Consider the following 18841-nt stretch of genomic DNA (forward strand, 5'->3'; position numbering starts at 1 on the left):
GCCAAACAGGAGGTTAAAGGCACTGACTCTCCAAGTCGGGAGACTGTTAGTAAAGCGTCTGGAATGTTGCACCTGAGTACCAGGGGACCAAAACTGAGACATATTGGAACACGTCTCCCGATCACACGGTTGATCATACTCTGGGTTCCACATGCATGTTTTAGCTGAGGAAGAATCCCTGAAACCTGGAGAATTGAGACCCGTGGAATGGGTACCATGCAATATGACTTCAAAGGGTCTTCATTTGCTCACCGAACCTCTCCAATCCTATCACTGGAGCGTTTATGCCCCTGTACACACACTTGATTCTCTTTCGGAGACATAGTAATCCATAGGTTTTCAGATACTTACTAGTCAGGTACATTCTTAGGCGTTTAATATGGGGTGTTGAGTCCATTTCGTTGAGCAAGGAGTAGCTCTTGTCTATTACATATTTGGCTTAAGGAAGTTTATCTGTGCTCATTTCAATCTCTGGTTTTATGCAGCACCCCAACTCACCTTTCCCCTTAAGCAAGCATAAGTTGGTTTCCTAAATTTGAGACCCTTTTCTGTTTTGTAATTCAGTTTCTGTGTAGCCAAGTTTACATTCCGTGTATTAGTGATATCTTATGATGTTTCTTTTTCTGTGTGACATATTTCAGTTAGAATCATCATACCTGAATCCACTCATTATGCTGCTATGGGCCTGATGACATAGATTTCATTGCTGGGTGATATTGCATTGTACGTAAGTACCACAACTTCTTTATCCATTTTTCACTTTCTGTGATATTGAACTTGTACCGTAAACGAGGTTCTTGTAAACAGAGCCGTCCCAAACTTTGGGGTGGCTGTGTCTTTTTGATTTTAATTTCCCTAAACTATAGGACCATAAGTGGAAGTGCCCTAGGCTCTGTTGCTTTGTGTTTTAGATATTTCAGGAAACACCATACACTTCTCCCGAGTGGCTGTTGGCAATTTACATCTCGCCCATCAGCATAACAAGGCTCCCAGTTCTCCATGGCCTGTCCTGCCTTTCTGGATTTTACACTTTTTTCAGATGGCCCTTTTGGCCGGGGGGAAGTGAGACTTCATTGTAGTGCAGATTTCCTTTGCAAGCTTGCTTGGTTGGCCAAAAAGGGCGTATGCGTTTTTTCCTGAATATATTCAGGAAAAAACGCATACGCCCTTTTTGGCCAAGTGCATCATTGTGGACGTTGTGCCTCTTTTCCTATGCTTTCAATGCAATTCCAGTCTACCTCCTGAAATTGGTTTCCTGCAATTCTGCCCCGCTTTCAAGTCCTCTTGGCAGCCTTACTTCAGTATATTTTTGGACGATAGCTGTCATTTATAACTCTGCAGGTTTGTGAATTAAAGTGCCCTTGAGCTCCTTTCTTCAACTCGCTTTCTTGTGAGCTGGCTGCAACACCGCAGGATTGCTTCAGGCCCTAATCTTGTTATGGCACGGCACGCTGAGCCTTTGGTTAATTCCTCTTCCTGGTGGGAAATGAGAGTTAAATTTGCCCGTCCAGACACCTCCAGCTAGTCTCTCATTGGTTCTCCCTATTCCTGTTCATCTTCCGCAGAAATTGCAAACTGGGCCAAACAGGAGGTTAAAGGCACTGACTCTCCAAGTCGGGAGACTGTTAGTAAAGCGTCTGGAATGTTGCACCTGAGTACCAGGGGACCAAAACTGAGACATATTGGAACACGTCTCCCGATCACACGGTTGATCATACTCTGGGTTCCACATGCATGTTTTAGCTGAGGAAGAATCCCTGAAACCTGGAGAATTGAGACCCGTGGAATGGGTACCATGCAATATGACTTCAAAGGGTCTTCATTTGCTCACCGAACCTCTCCAATCCTATCACTGGAGCGTTTATGCCCCTGTACACACACTTGATTCTCTTTCGGAGACATAGTAATCCATAGGTTTTCAGATACTTACTAGTCAGGTACATTCTTAGGCGTTTAATATGGGGTGTTGAGTCCATTTCGTTGAGCAAGGAGTAGCTCTTGTCTATTACATATTTGGCTTAAGGAAGTTTATCTGTGCTCATTTCAATCTCTGGTTTTATGCACCACCCCAACTCACCTTTCCCCTTAAGCAAGCATAAGTTGGTTTCCTAAATTTGAGACCCTTTTCTGTTTTGTAATTCAGTTTCTGTGTAGCCAAGTTTACATTCCGTGTATTAGTGATATCTTATGATGTTTCTTTTTCTGTGTGACATATTTCAGTTAGAATCATCATACCTGAATCCACTCATTATGCTGCTATGGGCCTGATGACATAGATTTCATTGCTGGGTGATATTGCATTGTACGTAAGTACCACAACTTCTTTATCCATTTTTCACTTTCTGTGATATTGAACTTGTACCGTAAACGAGGTTCTTGTAAACAGAGCCGTCCCAAACTTTGGGGTGGCTGTGCCTTTTTGATTTTAATTTCCCTAAGCTATAGGACCATAAGTGGAAGTGCCCTAGGCTCTGTTGCTTTGTGTTTTAGATGTTTCAGGAAACACCATACACTTCTCCCGAGTGGCTGTTGGCAATTTACATCTCGCCCATCAGCATAACAAGGCTCCCAGTTCTCCATGGCCTGTCCTGCCTTTCTGGATTTTACACTTTTTTCAGATGGCCCTTTTGACCGGGGGGAAGTGAGACTTCATTGTAGTGCAGATTTCCTTTGCAAGCTTGCTTGTTTGGCCAAAAAGGGCGTATGCGTTTTTTCCTGAATATATTCAGGAAAAAACGCATACGCCCTTTTTGGCCAAGTGCATCATTGTGGACGTTGTGCCTCTTTTCCTATGCTTTCAATGCAATTCCAGTCTACCTCCTGAAATTGGTTTCCTGCAATTCTGCCCCGCTTTCAAGTCCTCTTGGCAGCCTTACTTCAGTATATTTTTGGACGATAGCTGTCATTTATAACTCTGCAGGTTTGTGAATTAAAGTGCCCTTGAGCTCCTTTCTTCAACTCGCTTTCTTGTGAGCTGGCTGCAACACCGCAGGATTGCTTCAGGCCCTAATCTTGTTATGGCACGGCACGCTGAGCCTTTGGTTAATTCCTCTTCCTGGTGGGAAATGAGAGTTAAATTTGCCCGTCCAGACACCTCCAGCTAGTCTCTCATTGGTTCTCCCTATTCCTGTTCATCTTCCGCAGAAATTGCAAACTGGGCCAAACAGGAGGTTAAAGGCACTGACTCTCCAAGTCGGGAGACTGTTAGTAAAGCGTCTGGAATGTTGCACCTGAGTACCAGGGGACCAAAACTGAGACATATTGGAACACGTCTCCCGATCACACAGTTGATCATACTCTGGGTTCCACATGCATGTTTTAGCTGAGGAAGAATCCCTGAAACCTGGAGAATTGAGACCCGTGGAATGGGTACCATGCAATATGACTTCAAAGGGTCTTCATTTGCTCACCGAACCTCTCCAATCCTATCACTGGAGCGTTTATGCCCCTGTACACACACTTGATTCTCTTTCGGAGACATAGTAATCCATAGGTTTTCAGATACTTACTAGTCAGGTACATTCTTAGGCGTTTAATGTGGGGTGTTGAGTCCATTTCGTTGAGCAAGGAGTAGCTCTTCTCTATTACATATTTGGCTTAAGGAAGTTTATCTGTGCTCATTTCAATCTCTGGTTTTATGCAGCACCCCAACTCACCTTTCCCCTTAAGCAAGCATAAGTTGGTTTTCTAAATTTGAGACCCTTTTCTGTTTTGTAATTCAGTTCCTGTGTAGCCAAGTTTACATTCCGTGTATTAGTGATATCTTATGATGTTTCTTTTTCTGTGTGACATATTTCAGTTAGAATCATCATACCTGAATCCACTCATTATGCTGCTATGGGCCTGATGACATAGATTTCATTGCTGGGTGATATTGCATTGTACGTAAGTACCACAACTTCTTTATCCATTTTTCACTTTCTGTGATATTGAACTTGTACCGTAAACGAGGTTCTTGTAAACAGAGCCGTCCCAAACTTTGGAGTGGCTGTGTCTTTTTGATTTTAATTTCCCTAAGCTATAGGACCATAAGTGGAAGTGCCCTAGGCTCTGTTGCTTTGTGTTTTAGATGTTTCAGGAAACACCATACACTTCTCCCGAGTGGCTGTTGGCAATTTACATCTCGCCCATCAGCATAACAAGGCTCCCAGTTCTCCATGGCCTGTCCTGCCTTTCTGGATTTTACACTTTTTTCAGATGGCCCTTTTGACCGGGGGGAAGTGAGACTTCATTGTAGTGCAGATTTCCTTTGCAAGCTTGCTTGGTTGGCCAAAAAGCGCGTATGCGTTTTTTCCTGAATATATTCAGGAAAAAACGCATACGCCCTTTTTGGCCAAGTGCATCATTGTGGACGTTCTGCCTCTTTTCCTATGCTTTCAATGCAATTCCAGTGTACCTCCTGAAATCGGTTTCCTGCAATTCTGCCCCGCTTTCAAGTCCTCTTGGCAGCCTTACTTCAGTATATTTTTGGACGATAGCTGTCATTTATAACTCTGCAGGTTTGTGAATTACAGTGCCCTTGAGTTCCTTCCTTCAACTCACTTTCTTTTGAGCTGGCCACAACACCGCAGGATTGCTTCAGACCCTAATCTGTTTCCAGCACGGCACACAGAGACTTTGGTTAATTCCTCTTCCTGGTGGGAAATGAGAGTTAAATTTGCCCGTCCAGACACCTCCAGCTAGTCTCTCATTGGTTCTCCCTATTCCTGTTCATCTTCCGCAGAAATTGCAAACTGGGCCAAACAGGAGGTTAAAGGCACTGACTCTCCAAATCGAGAGAGTGTTAGTAAAGCGTCTGGAATGTTGCACCCGAGTACCAGGGGACGAAACCTGAGACATATTGGAACACGTCTCCCGATCACATGGTTGATCATACTCTGGGTTCCAGATGCGTGTTTTAGCTGAAGGAAGAATCCCTGAAACCTGGAGAGTTGAAACCCGTGGAATGGGTACCATGCAATGTGACTTCAAAAGGTCTTCATTTGCTCACCAAACCTCTCCAATCCTATCACTGCAGCGTTTATGCCCCTGTACACACGCTTGATTCTCTTTCGGAGACATAGCAATCCATAGGTTTTCAGATACTTACTAGTCAGGTACATTCTTAGGCGTTTAATATGGGGTGTTGAGTCCATTTCGTTGAGCAAGGAGTAGCTCTTGGCTATTACATATTTGATTAAGGAACTTTATCTGTGCTCATTTCAATCTCTGGTTTTATGCAGCACCCCAACTCACCTTTCCCCTTAAGCAAGCATAAGTTGGTTTTCTAAATTTGAGACCCTGTTCTGTTTTGGAATTCAGTTCCTGTGTAGCCAAGTTTACATTCCGTGTATTAGTGATATCTTACGATGTTTCTTTTTCTGTGTGACTTATTTCAGTTAGAATCATCATACCTGAATCCACTCATTATGCTGCTATGGGCCTGATGACATAGATTTCATTGCTGGGTGATATTGCATTGTACGTAAGTACCACAACTTCTTTATCCATTTTTCACTTTCTGTGATATTGAACTTGTACTGTAAACGAGGTTCTTGTAAACAGAGCCGTCCCAAACTTTGGGGTGGCTGTGTCTTTTTGATTTTAATTTCCCTAAGCTATAGGACCATAAGTGGAAGTGCCCTAGGCTCTGTTGCTTTGTGTTTTAGATGTTTCAGGAAACACCATACACTTCTCCCGAGTGGCTGTTGGCAATTTACATCTCCCCCATCAGCATAACAAGGCTCCCAGTTCTCCATGGCCTGTCCTGCCTTTCTGGATTTTACACATTTTTCAGATGTCCCTTTTGACCAGGGTGATGTGAGACTTCATTGTAGTGCAGATTTCCTTTGCAAGCTTGCTTGGTTGGCCAAAAAGTGCGTATGCGTTTTTTCCTGAATATATTCAGGAAAAAACGCATACGCCCTTTTTGGCCAAGTGCATCATTGTGGACGTTCTCCCTCTTTTCCTATGCTTTAAATGCAATTCCAGTCTACCTCCTGAAATCAGTTTCCTGCAATTCTGCCCCGCTTTCAAGTCCTCTTGGCAACCTTACTTCAGTATATCTTTGGACGATAGCTGTCATTTATAAGTCTGCAGGTTTCTGAATTACAGTGCCCCTGAGCTCCTTTCCTCAACTCGCATTTCTGTGAGCTGGCCGCAACACCGCAGGATTGCTTCAGGCCCTAATCTGGTTCTGGCACGGCACGCTGAGCCTTGGTTAATTCCTCTTCCTGGTTGGAAATGAGAGTTAAATATGCCCGTCCAGACACTTCCAGCTAGTCTCTCATTGGTTCTCCCTATTCCTGTTCATCTTCCGCAGAAATTGCAAACTGGGCCAAACAGGAGGTTAAAAGCACTGACTCTCCAAGTCGGGAGAGTGTTAGTAAAGCGTCTGGAATGTTGCACCAGAGTACCAGGGGACGAAAACTGAGACATATTTGAACACGTCTCCCGATCACACGGTTGATCATACTCTGGGTTCCACATGCATGTTTTAGCTGAAGGAAGAATCCCTGAAACCTGGAGAGTTGAGACCCGTGGAATGGATACCATGCAATATGACTTCAAAGGGTCTTCATTTGCTCACCGAACCTCTCCAATCCTGTCACTGCTGCATTTATGCCCCTGGACACATGCTTGATTCTCTTTTGGAGACATAGCAATCCGTAGGTTTTAAGATACTTACTAGTCAGGTATATTCTTAGGCGTTTAATGTGGGGTGTTGAGTCCATTTCGTTGAGCAAGGAGTAGCTCTTGTCTATTACATATTTGGCTTAAGGAACTTTATCTGTGCTAATTTCAATCTCTGATTTTATGCAGCACCACAACTCACCTTTCCCCTTAAGCAAGCATAAGTTGGTTTTCTAAATTTGAGACCCTGTTCTGTTTTGTAATTCAGTTCCTGTGTAGCCAAGTTTACACTCCGTGTATTAGTGATATCTTATGATGTTTCTTTTTCTGTGTGACTTATTTCAGTGACAATCATCATACCTGAATCCACTCATTATGCTGCTACCGGCCTGATGACATAGATTTCATTGCTGAATGATATTACATTGTATGTAAATACCACATCTTCTTTATCCATTTTTCACTTTCTGCGATATTGAACTTGTACCGTAAACGAGGTTCTTGTAAACTGAGCCGTCCCAAACTTTGGGGTGGCTGTGTCTTTTTTATTTTAATTTCCCTAAACTATAGGACCATAAGTGGAACTGCCCTAGGCTCTGTTGCTTTGTGTTTTAGATGTTTCAGGAAACACCATACACTTCTCCCGTGTGGCTGTTGGCAATTTACATCCCGCCCATCAGCATAACAAAGCTCCCAGTTCTCCATAGCCTGTCCTGCCTTTCTGGATTTTACGCTTTTTTCAGATGGCCCTTTTGACCGGGGGGAAGTGAGACTTCATTGTAGTGCAGATTTCCTTTGCAAGCTTGCTTGGTTGGCCAAAAAGGGCGTATGCGTTTTTTCCTGAATATATTCAGGAAAAAACGCATACGCCCTTTTTGGCCAAGTGCATCATTGTGGACGTTGTGCCTCTTTTCCTATGCTTTCAATGCAATTCCAGTCTACCTCCTGAAATTGGTTTCGTGCAATTCTGCCCCGCTTTCAAGTCCTCTTGGCAGCCTTACTTCAGTATATTTTTGGACGATAGCTGTCATTTATTACTCTGCAGGTTTGTGAATTAAAGTGCCCTTGAGCTCCTTTCTTCAACTCGCTTTCTTGTGAGCTGGCTGCAACACCGCAGGATTGCTTCAGGCCCTAATCTTGTTATGGCACGGCACGCTGAGCCTTTGGTTAATTCCTCTTCCTGGTGGGAAATGAGAGTTAAATTTGCCCGTCCAGACACCTCCAGCTAGTCTCTCATTGGTTCTCCCTATTCCTGTTCATCTTCCGCAGAAATTGCAAACTGGGCCAAACAGGAGGTTAAAGGCACTGACTCTCCAAGTCGGGAGACTGTTAGTAAAGCGTCTGGAATGTTGCACCTGAGTACCAGGGGACCAAAACTGAGACATATTGGAACACGTCTCCCGATCACACGGTTGATCATACTCTGGGTTCCACATGCATGTTTTAGCTGAGGAAGAATCCCTGAAACCTGGAGAATTGAGACCCGTGGAATGGGTACCATGCAATATGACTTCAAAGGGTCTTCATTTGCTCACCGAACCTCTCCAATCCTATCACTGGAGCGTTTATGCCCCTGTACACACACTTGATTCTCTTTCGGAGACATAGTAATCCATAGGTTTTCAGATACTTACTAGTCAGGTACATTCTTAGGCGTTTAATATGGGGTGTTGAGTCCATTTCGTTGAGCAAGGAGTAGCTCTTGTCTATTACATATTTGGCTTAAGGAAGTTTATCTGTGCTCATTTCAATCTCTGGTTTTATGCAGCACCCCAACTCACCTTTCCCCTTAAGCAAGCATAAGTTGGTTTTCTAAATTTGAGACCCTTTTCTGTTTTGTAATTCAGTTCCTGTGTAGCCAAGTTTACATTCCGTGTATTAGTGATATCTTATGATGTTTCTTTTTCTGTGTGACATATTTCAGTTAGAATCATCATAGCTGAATCCACTCATTATGCTGCTATGGGCCTGATGACATAGATTTCATTGCTGGGTGATATTGCATTGTACGTAAGTACCACAACTTCTTTATCCATTTTTCACTTTCTGTGATATTGAACTTGTACCGTAAACGAGGTTCTTGTAAACAGAGCCGTCCCAAACTTTGGGGTGGCTGTGTCTTTTTGATTTTAATTTCCCTAAGCTATAGGACCATAAGTGGAAGTGCCCTAGGCTCTGTTGCTTTGTGTTTTAGATGTTTCAGGAAACACCATACACTTCTCCTGAGTGGCTGTTGGCAATTTACATCTCGCCCATCAGCATAACAAGGCTCCCAGTTCTCCATGGCCTGTCCTGCCTTTCTGGATTTTACACTTTTTTCAGATGGCCCTTTTGACCGGGGGGAAGTGAGACTTCATTGTAGTGCAGATTTCCTTTGCAAGCTTGCTTGGTTGGCCAAAAAGGGCGTATGCGTTTTTTCCTGAATATATTCAGGAAAAAACGCATACGCCCTTTTTGGCCAAGTGCATCATTGTGGACGTTCTGCCTCTTTTCCTATGCTTTCAATGCAATTCCAGTCTACCTCCTGAAATTGGTTTCGTGCAATTGTGCCCCGCTTTCAAGTCCTCTTGGCAGCCTTACTTCAGTATATTTTTGGACGATAGCTGTCATTTATAACTCTGCAGGTTTGTGAATTAAAGTGCCCTTGAGCTCCTTTCTTCAACTCGCTTTCCTGTGAGCTGGCTGCAACACCGCAGGATTGCTTCAGGCCCTAATCTTGTTATGGCACGGCACGCTGAGCCTTTGGTTAATTCCTCTTCCTGGTGGGAAATGAGAGTTAAATTTGCCCGTCCAGACACCTCCAGCTAGTCTCTCATTGGTTCTCCCTATTCCTGTTCATCTTCCGCAGAAATTGCAAACTGGGCCAAACAGGAGGTTAAAGGCACTGACTCTCCAAGTCGGGAGACTGTTAGTAAAGCGTCTGGAATGTTGCACCTGAGTACCAGGGGACCAAAACTGAGACATATTGGAACACGTCTCCCGATCACACGGTTGATCATACTCTGGGTTCCACATGCATGTTTTAGCTGAGGAAGAATCCCTGAAACCTGGAGAATTGAGACCCGTGGAATGGGTACCATGCAATATGACTTCAAAGGGTCTTCATTTGCTCACCGAACCTCTCCAATCCTATCACTGGAGCGTTTATGCCCCTGTACACACACTTGATTCTCTTTCGGAGACATAGTAATCCATAGGTTTTCAGATACTTACTAGTCAGGTACATTCTTAGGCGTTTAATGTGGGGTGTTGAGTCCATTTCGCTGAGCAAGGAGTACCTCTTGTCTATTACATATTTGGCTTAAGGAACTTTATCTGTGCTAATTTCAATCTCTGATTTTATGCAGCACCACAACTCACCTTTCCCCTTAAGCAAGCATAAGTTGGTTTTCTAAATTTGAGACCCTGTTCTGTTTTGTAATTCAGTTCCTGTGTAGCCAAGTTTACACTCCGTGTATTAGTGATATCTTATGATGTTTCTTTTTCTGTGTGACTTATTTCAGTTAGAATCATCATACCTGAATCCACTCATTATGCTGCTACCGGCCTGATGACATAGATTTCATTGCTGAATGATATTACATTGTATGTAAATACCACATCTTCTTTATCCATTTTTCACTTTCTGCGATATTGAACTTGTACCGTAAACGAGGTTCTTGTAAACTGAGCCGTCCCAAACTTTGGGGTGGCTGTGTCTTTTTTATTTTAATTTCCCTAAACTATAGGACCATAAGTGGAACTGCCCTAGGCTCTGTTGCTTTGTGTTTTAGATGTTTCAGGAAACACCATACACTTCTCCCGAGTGGCTGTTGGCAATTTACATCCCGCCCATCAGCATAACAAAGCTCCCAGTTTTCCATGGCCTGTCCTGCCTTTCTGGATTTTACGCTTTTTTCAGATGGCCCTTTTGACTGGGGGGAAGTGAGACTTCATTGTAGTGCAGATTTCCTTTGCAAGCTTGCTTGGTTGGCCAAAAAGGGCGTATGCGTTTTTTCCTGAATATATTCAGGAAAAAACGCATACGCCCTTTTTGGCCAAGTGCATCATTGTGGACGTTGTGCCTCTTTTCCTATGCTTTCAATGCAATTCCAGTCTACCTCCTGAAATCGGTTTCCTGCAATTCTGCCCCGCTTTCAAGTCCTCTTGGCAGCCTTACTACAGTATATTTTTGGACGATAGCTGTCATTTATAACTCTGCAGGTTTGTGAATTAAAGTGCCCTTGAGCTCCTTTCTTCAACTCGCTTTCTTGTGAGCTGGCCGCAACACCGCAGGATTGCTTCAGGCCCTAATCTTGTTATGGCACGGCACGCTGAGCCTTTGGTTAATTCCTCTTCCTGGTGGGAAATGAGAGTTAAATTTGCCCGTCCAGACACCTCCAGCTAGTCTCTCATTGGTTTTCCCTATTCCTGTTGATCTTCCACAGAAATTGCAAACTGGGCCAAACAGGAGGTTAAAGGCACTGACTCTCCAAGTCGGGAGACTGCTAGTAAAGCGTCTGGAATGTTGCACCTGAGTACCAGGGGACGAAAACTGAGACATATTGGAACACGTCTCCCGATCACACGGTTGATCATACTCTGGGTTCCACATGCATGTTTTAGCTGAGGAAGAATCCCTGAAACCTGGAGAATTGAGACCCGTGGAATGGGTACCATGCAATATGACTTCAAAGGGTCTTCATTTGCTCACCGAACCTCTCCAATCCTATCACTGCTGCCTTTATGCCCCTGTACACATACTTGATTCTCTTTCGGAGACATAGTAATCCATAGGTTTTCAGATACTTACTAGTCAGGTACATTCTTAGGCGTTTAATATGGGATGTTGAGTCCATTTCATTGAGCAAGGAGTAGCTCTTGTCTATTACATATTTGGCTTAAGGAACTTTATCTGTGCTCATTTCAATCTCTGGTTTTATGCAGCACCCCAACTCACCTTTCCCCTTAAGCAAGCATAAGTTGGTTTTCTAAATTTGAGACCCTTTTCTGTTCTGTAATTCAGTTCCTGTGTAGCCAAGTTTACATTCCGTGTATTATTGATATCTTATGATGTTTCTTTTTCTGTGTGACATATTTCAGTTAGAATCATCATATCTGAATCCACTCATTATGCTGCTATGGGCCTGATGACATAGATTTCATTGCTGGGTGATATTGCATTGTACGTAAGTACCACAACTTCTTTATCCATTTTTCACTTTCTGTGATATTGAACTTGTACCGTAAACGAGGTTCTTGTAAACAGAGCCGTCCCAAACTTTGGGGTGGCTGTGTCTTTTTGATTTTAATTTCCCTAAGCTATAGGACCATAAGTGGAAGTGCCCTAGGCTCTGTTGCTTTGTGTTTTAGATGTTTCAGGAAACACCATACACTTCTCCCGAGTGGCTGTTGGCAATTTACATCTCGCCCATCAGCATAACAAGGCTCCCAGTTCTCCATGGCCTGTCCTGCCTTTCTGGATTTTACACTTTTTTCAGATGGCCCTTTTGACCGGGGGGAAGTGAGACTTCATTGTAGTGCAGATTTCCTGTGCAAGCTTGCTTGTTTGGCCAAAAAGGGCGTATGCGTTTTTTCCTGAATATATTCAGGAAAAAACGCATACGCCCTTTTTGGCCAAGTGCATCATTGTGGACGTTCTGCCTCTTTTCCTATGCTTTCAATGCAATTCCAGTCTACCTCCTGAAATCGGTTTCCTGCAATTCTGCCCCGCTTTCAAGTCCTCTTGGCAGCCTTACTTCAGTATATTTTTGGACGATAGCTGTCATTTATAACTCTGCAGGTTTGTGAATTACAGTGCCCTTGAGCTCCTTCCTTCAACTCACTTTCTTTTGAGCTGGCCACAACACCGCAGGATTGCTTCAGACCCTAATCTGTTTCCAGCACGGCACACAGAGACTTTGGTTAATTCCTCTTCCTGGTGGGAAATGAGAGTTAAATTTGCCCGTCCAGACACCTCCAGCTAGTCTCTCATTGGTTCTCCCTATTCCTGTTCATCTTCCGCAGAAATTGCAAACTGGGCCAAACAGGAGGTTAAAGGCACTGACTCTCCAAATCGAGAGAGTGTTAGTAAAGCGTCTGGAATGTTGCACCCGAGTACCAGGGGACGAAACCTGAGACATATTGGAACACGTCTCCCGATCACATGGTTGATCATACTCTGGGTTCCACATGCGTGCTTTAGCTGAAGGAAGAATCCCTGAAACCTGGAGAGTTGAAACCCGTGGAAAGGGTACCATGCAATGTGACTTCAAAAGGTCTTCATTTGCTCACCGAACCTCTCCAATCCTATCACTGCAGCGTTTATGCCCCTGTACACACACTTGATTTTCTTTCGGAGACATAGCAATCCATAGGTTTTCAGATACTTACTAGTCAGGTACATTCTTAGGCGTTTAATATGCGGTGTTGAGTCCATTTCGTTGAGCAAGGAGTAGCTCTTGGCTATTACATATTTGGCTTAAGGAACTTTATCTGTGCTCATTTCAATCTCTGGTTTTATGTAGCACCCCAACTCACCTTTCCCCTTAAGCAAGCATAAGTTGGTTTTCTAAATTTGAGGCCCTGTTCTGTTTTGTAATTCAGTTCCTGTGTAGCCAAGTTTACATTCCATGTATTAGTGATATCTTATGATGTTTCTTTTTCTGTGTGACTTATTTCAGTTAGAATCATCATACTTGAATCCACTCATTATGCTGCTATGGGCCTGATGACATAGATTTCGTTGCTGAGTGATATTGCATTTTACGTAAGTACCACAACTTCTTTATCCATTTTTCACTTTCTGTGATATTGAACTTGTACCGTAAACGAGGTTCTTGTAAACAGAGCCGTCCCAAACTTTGGGGTGGCTGTGTCTTTTTGATTTTAATTTCCCTAAGCTATAGGACCATAAGTGGAAGTGCCCTAGGCTCTGTTGCTTTGTGTTTTAGATGTTTCAGGAAACACCATACACTTCTCCCAAGTGGCTGTTGGCAATTTACATCTCCCCCATCAGCATAACAAGGCTCCCAGTTCTCCATGGCCTGTCCTGCCTTTCTGGATTTTACACTTTTTTCAGATGGCCCTTTTGACCAGGGGGATGTGAGACTTCATTGTAGTGCAGATTTCCTTTGCAAGCTTGCTTGGTTGGCCAAAAAGTGCGTATGCGTTTTTTCCTGAATATATTCAGGAAAAAACGCATACGCCCTTTTTGGCCAAGTGCATCATTGTGGACGTTGTGCCTCTTTTCCTATGCTTTCAATGCAATTCCAGTCTACCTCCTGAAATCAGTTTGCTGCAATTCTGCCCCGCTTTCAAGTCCTCTTGGCAACCTTACTTCAGTATATCTTTGGACGATAGCTGTCATTTATAAGTCTGCAGGTTTCTGAATTACAGTGCCCCTGAGCTCCTTTCCTCAAGTCGCATTTCTGTGAGCTGGCCGCAACACCGCAGGATTGCTTCAGGCCCTAATCTGGTTCTGGCACGGCACGCTGAGCCTTGGTTAATTCCTCTTCCTGGTGGGAAATGAGAGTTAAATATGCCCGTCCAGACACTTCCAGCTAGTCTCTCATTGGTTCTCCCTATTCCTGTTCATCTTCCGCAGAAATTGCAAACTGGGCCAAACAGGAGGTTAAAAGCACTGACTCTCCAAGTCGGGAGAGTGTTAGTAAAGCGTCTGGAATGTTGCACCAGAGTACCAGGGGACGAAATCTGAGACATATTTGAACACGTCTCCCGATCACACGGTTGATCATACTCTGGGTTCCACATGCATGTTTTAGCTGAAGGAAGAATCCCTGAAACCTGGAGAGTTGAGACCCGTGGAATGGATACCATGCAATATGACTTCAAAGGGTCTTCATTTGCTCACCGAACCTCTCCAATCCTGTCACTGCTGTATTTATGCCCCTGGACACATGCTTGATTCTCTTTTGGAGACATAGCAATCCGTAGGTTTTAAGATACTTACTAGTCAGGTATATTCTTAGGCGTTTAATGTGGGGTGTTGAGTCCATTTCGTTGAGCAAGGAGTAGCTCTTGTCTATTACATATTTGGCTTAAGGAACTTTATCTGTGCTAATTTCAATCTCTGATTTTATGCAGCACCACAACTCACCTTTCCCCTTAAGCAAGCATAAGTTGGTTTTCTAAATTTGAGACCCTGTTCTGTTTTGTAATTCAGTTCCTGTGTAGCCAAGTTTACACTCCGTGTATTAGTGATATCTTATGATGTTTCTTTTTCTGTGTGACTTATTTCAGTTAGAATCATCATACCTGAATCCACTCATTATGCTGCTACCGGCCTGATGACATAGATTTCATTGCTGAATGATATTACATTGTATGTAAATACCACATCTTCTTTATCCATTTTTCACTTTCTGCGATATTGAACTTGTACCGTAAACGAGGTTCTTGTAAACTGAGCCGTCCCAAAATTTGGGGTGGCTGTGTCTTTTTTATTTTAATTTCCCTAAACTATAGGACCATAAGTGGAACTGCCCTAGGCTCTGTTGCTTTGTGTTTTAGATGTTTCAGGAAACACCATACACTTCTCCCGAGTGGCTGTTGGCAATTTACATCCCGCCCATCAGCATAACAAAGCTCCCAGTTCTCCATGGCCTGTCCTGCCTTTCTGGATTTTACGCTTTTTTCAGATGGCCCTTTTGACCGGGGGGAAGTGAGACTTCATTGTAGTGCAGATTTCCTTTGCAAGCTTGCTTGGTTGGCCAAAAAGGGCGTATGCGTTTTTTCCTGAATATATTCAGGAAAAAACGCATACGCCCTTTTTGGCCAAGTGCATCATTGTAGACGTTGTGCCTCTTTTCCTATGCTTTCAATGCAATTCCAGTCTACCTCCTGAAATCGGTTTCCTGCAATTCTGCCCCGCTTTCAAGTCCTCTTGGCAGCCTTACTACAGTATATTTTTGGACGATAGCTGTCATTTATAACTCTGCAGGTTTGTGAATTAAAGTGCCCTTGAGCTCCTTTCTTCAACTCGCTTTCTTGTGAGCTGGCCGCAACACCGCAGGATTGCTTCAGGCCCTAATCTTGTTATGGCACGGCACGCTGAGCCTTTGGTTAATTCCTCTTCCTGGTGGGAAATGAGAGTTAAATTTGCCCGTCCAGACACCTCCAGCTAGTCTCTCATTGGTTTTCCCTATTCCTGTTGATCTTCCACAGAAATTGCAAACTGGGCCAAACAGGAGGTTAAAGGCACTGACTCTCCAAGTCGGGAGACTGCTAGTAAAGCGTCTGGAATGTTGCACCTGAGTACCAGGGGACGAAAACTGAGACATATTGGAACACGTCTCCCGATCACACGGTTGATCATACTCTGGGTTCCACATGCATGTTTTAGCTGAGGAAGAATCCCTGAAACCTGGAGAATTGAGACCCGTGGAATGGGTACCATGCAATATGACTTCAAAGGGTCTTCATTTGCTCACCGAACCTCTCCAATCCTATCACTGCTGCCTTTATGCCCCTGTACACATACTTGATTCTCTTTCGGAGACATAGTAATCCATAGGTTTTCAGATACTTACTAGTCAGGTACATTCTTAGGCGTTTAATATGGGATGTTGAGTCCATTTCATTGAGCAAGGAGTAGCTCTTGTCTATTACATATTTGGCTTAAGGAACTTTATCTGTGCTCATTTCAATCTCTGGTTTTATGCAGCACCCCAACTCACCTTTCCCCTTAAGCAAGCATAAGTTGGTTTTCTAAATTTGAGACCCTTTTCTGTTCTGTAATTCAGTTCCTGTGTAGCCAAGTTTACATTCCGTGTATTATTGATATCTTATGATGTTTCTTTTTCTGTGTGACATATTTCAGTTAGAATCATCATATCTGAATCCACTCATTATGCTGCTATGGGCCTGATGACATAGATTTCATTGCTGGGTGATATTGCATTGTACGTAAGTACCACAACTTCTTTATCCATTTTTCACTTTCTGTGATATTGAACTTGTACCGTAAACGAGGTTCTTGTAAACAGAGCCGTCCCAAACTTTGGGGTGGCTGTGTCTTTTTGATTTTAATTTCCCTAAGCTATAGGACCATAAGTGGAAGTGCCCTAGGCTCTGTTGCTTTGTGTTTTAGATGTTTCAGGAAACACCATACACTTCTCCCGAGTGGCTGTTGGCAATTTACATCTCGCCCATCAGCATAACAAGGCTCCCAGTTCTCCATGGCCTGTCCTGCCTTTCTGGATTTTACACTTTTTTCAGATGGCCCTTTTGACCGGGGGGATGTGAGACTTCATTGTAGTGCAGATTTCCTTTGCAAGCTTGCTTGTTTGGCCAAAAAGGGCGTATGCGTTTTTTCCTGAATATATTCAGGAAAAAACGCATACGCCCTTTTTGGCCAAGTGCATCATTGTGGACGTTCTGCCTCTTTTCCTATGCTTTCAATGCAATTCCAGTCTACCTCCTGAAATCGGTTTCCTGCAATTCTGCCCCGCTTTCAAGTCCTCTTGGCAGCCTTACTTCAGTATATTTTTGGACGATAGCTGTCATTTATAACTCTGCAGGTTTGTGAATTACAGTGCCCTTGAGCTCCTTCCTTCAACTCACTTTCTTTTGAGCTGGCCACAACACCGCAGGATTGCTTCAGACCCTAATCTGTTTCCAGCACGGCACACAGAGACTTTGGTTAATTCCTCTTCCTGGTGGGAAATGAGAGTTAAATTTGCCAGTCCAGACACCTCCAGCTAGTCTCTCATTGGTTCTCCCTATTCCTGTTCATCTTCCGCAGAAATTGCAAACTGGGCCAAACAGGAGGTTAAAGGCACTGACTCTCCAAATCGAGAGAGTGTTAGTAAAGCGTCTGGAATGTTGCACCCGAGTACCAGGGGACGAAACCTGAGACATATTGGAACACGTCTCCCGATCACATGGTTGATCATACTCTGGGTTCCACATGCGTGCTTTAGCTGAAGGAAGAATCCCTGAAACCTGGAGAGTTGAAACCCGTGGAAAGGGTACCATGCAATGTGACTTCAAAAGGTCTTCATTTGCTCACCGAACCTCTCCAATCCTATCACTGCAGCGTTTATGCCCCTGTACACACACTTGATTTTCTTTCGGAGACATAGCAATCCATAGGTTTTCAGATACTTACTAGTCAGGTACATTCTTAGGCGTTTAATATGGGGTGTTGAGTCCATTTCGTTGAGCAAGGACTAGCTCTTGGCTATTACATATTTGGCTTAAGGAACTTTATGTGTGCTCATTTCAATCTCTGGTTTTATGTAGCACCCCAACTCACCTTTCCCCTTAAGCAAGCATAAGTTGGTTTTCTAAATTTGAGGCCCTGTTCTGTTTTGTAATTCAGTTCCTGTGTAGCCAAGTTTACATTCCATGTATTAGTGATATCTTATGATGTTTCTTTTTCTGTGTGACTTATTTCAGTTAGAATCATCATACTTGAATCCACTCATTATGCTGCTACGGGCCTGATGACATAGATTTCGTTGCTGAGTGATATTGCATTTTACGTAAGTACCACAACTTCTTTATCCATTTTTCACTTTCTGTGATATTGAACTTGTACCGTAAACGAGGTTCTTGTAAACAGAGCCGTCCCAAACTTTGGGGTGGCTGTGTCTTTTTGATTTTAATTTCCCTAAGCTATAGGACCATAAGTGGAAGTGCCCTAGGCTCTGTTGCTTTGTGTTTTAGATGTTTCAGGAAACACCATACACTTCTCCCAAGTGGCTGTTGGCAATTTACATCTCCCCCATCAGCATAACAAGGCTCCCAGTTCTCCATGGCCTGTCCTGCCTTTCTGGATTTTACACTTTTTTCAGATGGCCCTTTTGACCAGGGGGATGTGAGACTTCATTGTAGTGCAGATTTCCTTTGCAAGCTTGCTTGGTTGGCCAAAAAGTGCGTATGCGTTTTTTCCTGAATATATTCAGGAAAAAACGCATACGCCCTTTTTGGCCAAGTGCATCATTGTGGACGTTGTGCCTCTTTTCCTATGCTTTCAATGCAATTCCAGTCTACCTCCTGAAATCAGTTTGCTGCAATTCTGCCCCGCTTTCAAGTCCTCTTGGCAACCTTACTTCAGTATATCTTTGGACGATAGCTGTCATTTATAAGTCTGCAGGTTTCTGAATTACAGTGCCCCTGAGCTCCTTTCCTCAAGTCGCATTTCTGTGAGCTGGCCGCAACACCGCAGGATTGCTTCAGGCCCTAATCTGGTTCTGGCACGGCACGCTGAGCCTTGGTTAATTCC

The sequence above is a fragment of the Grampus griseus genome, assembly GCF_964374135.1.
Source record: "Grampus griseus genome assembly, chromosome: 4".
NCBI classification, from domain to species: Eukaryota; Metazoa; Chordata; class Mammalia; order Artiodactyla; family Delphinidae; genus Grampus; species Grampus griseus.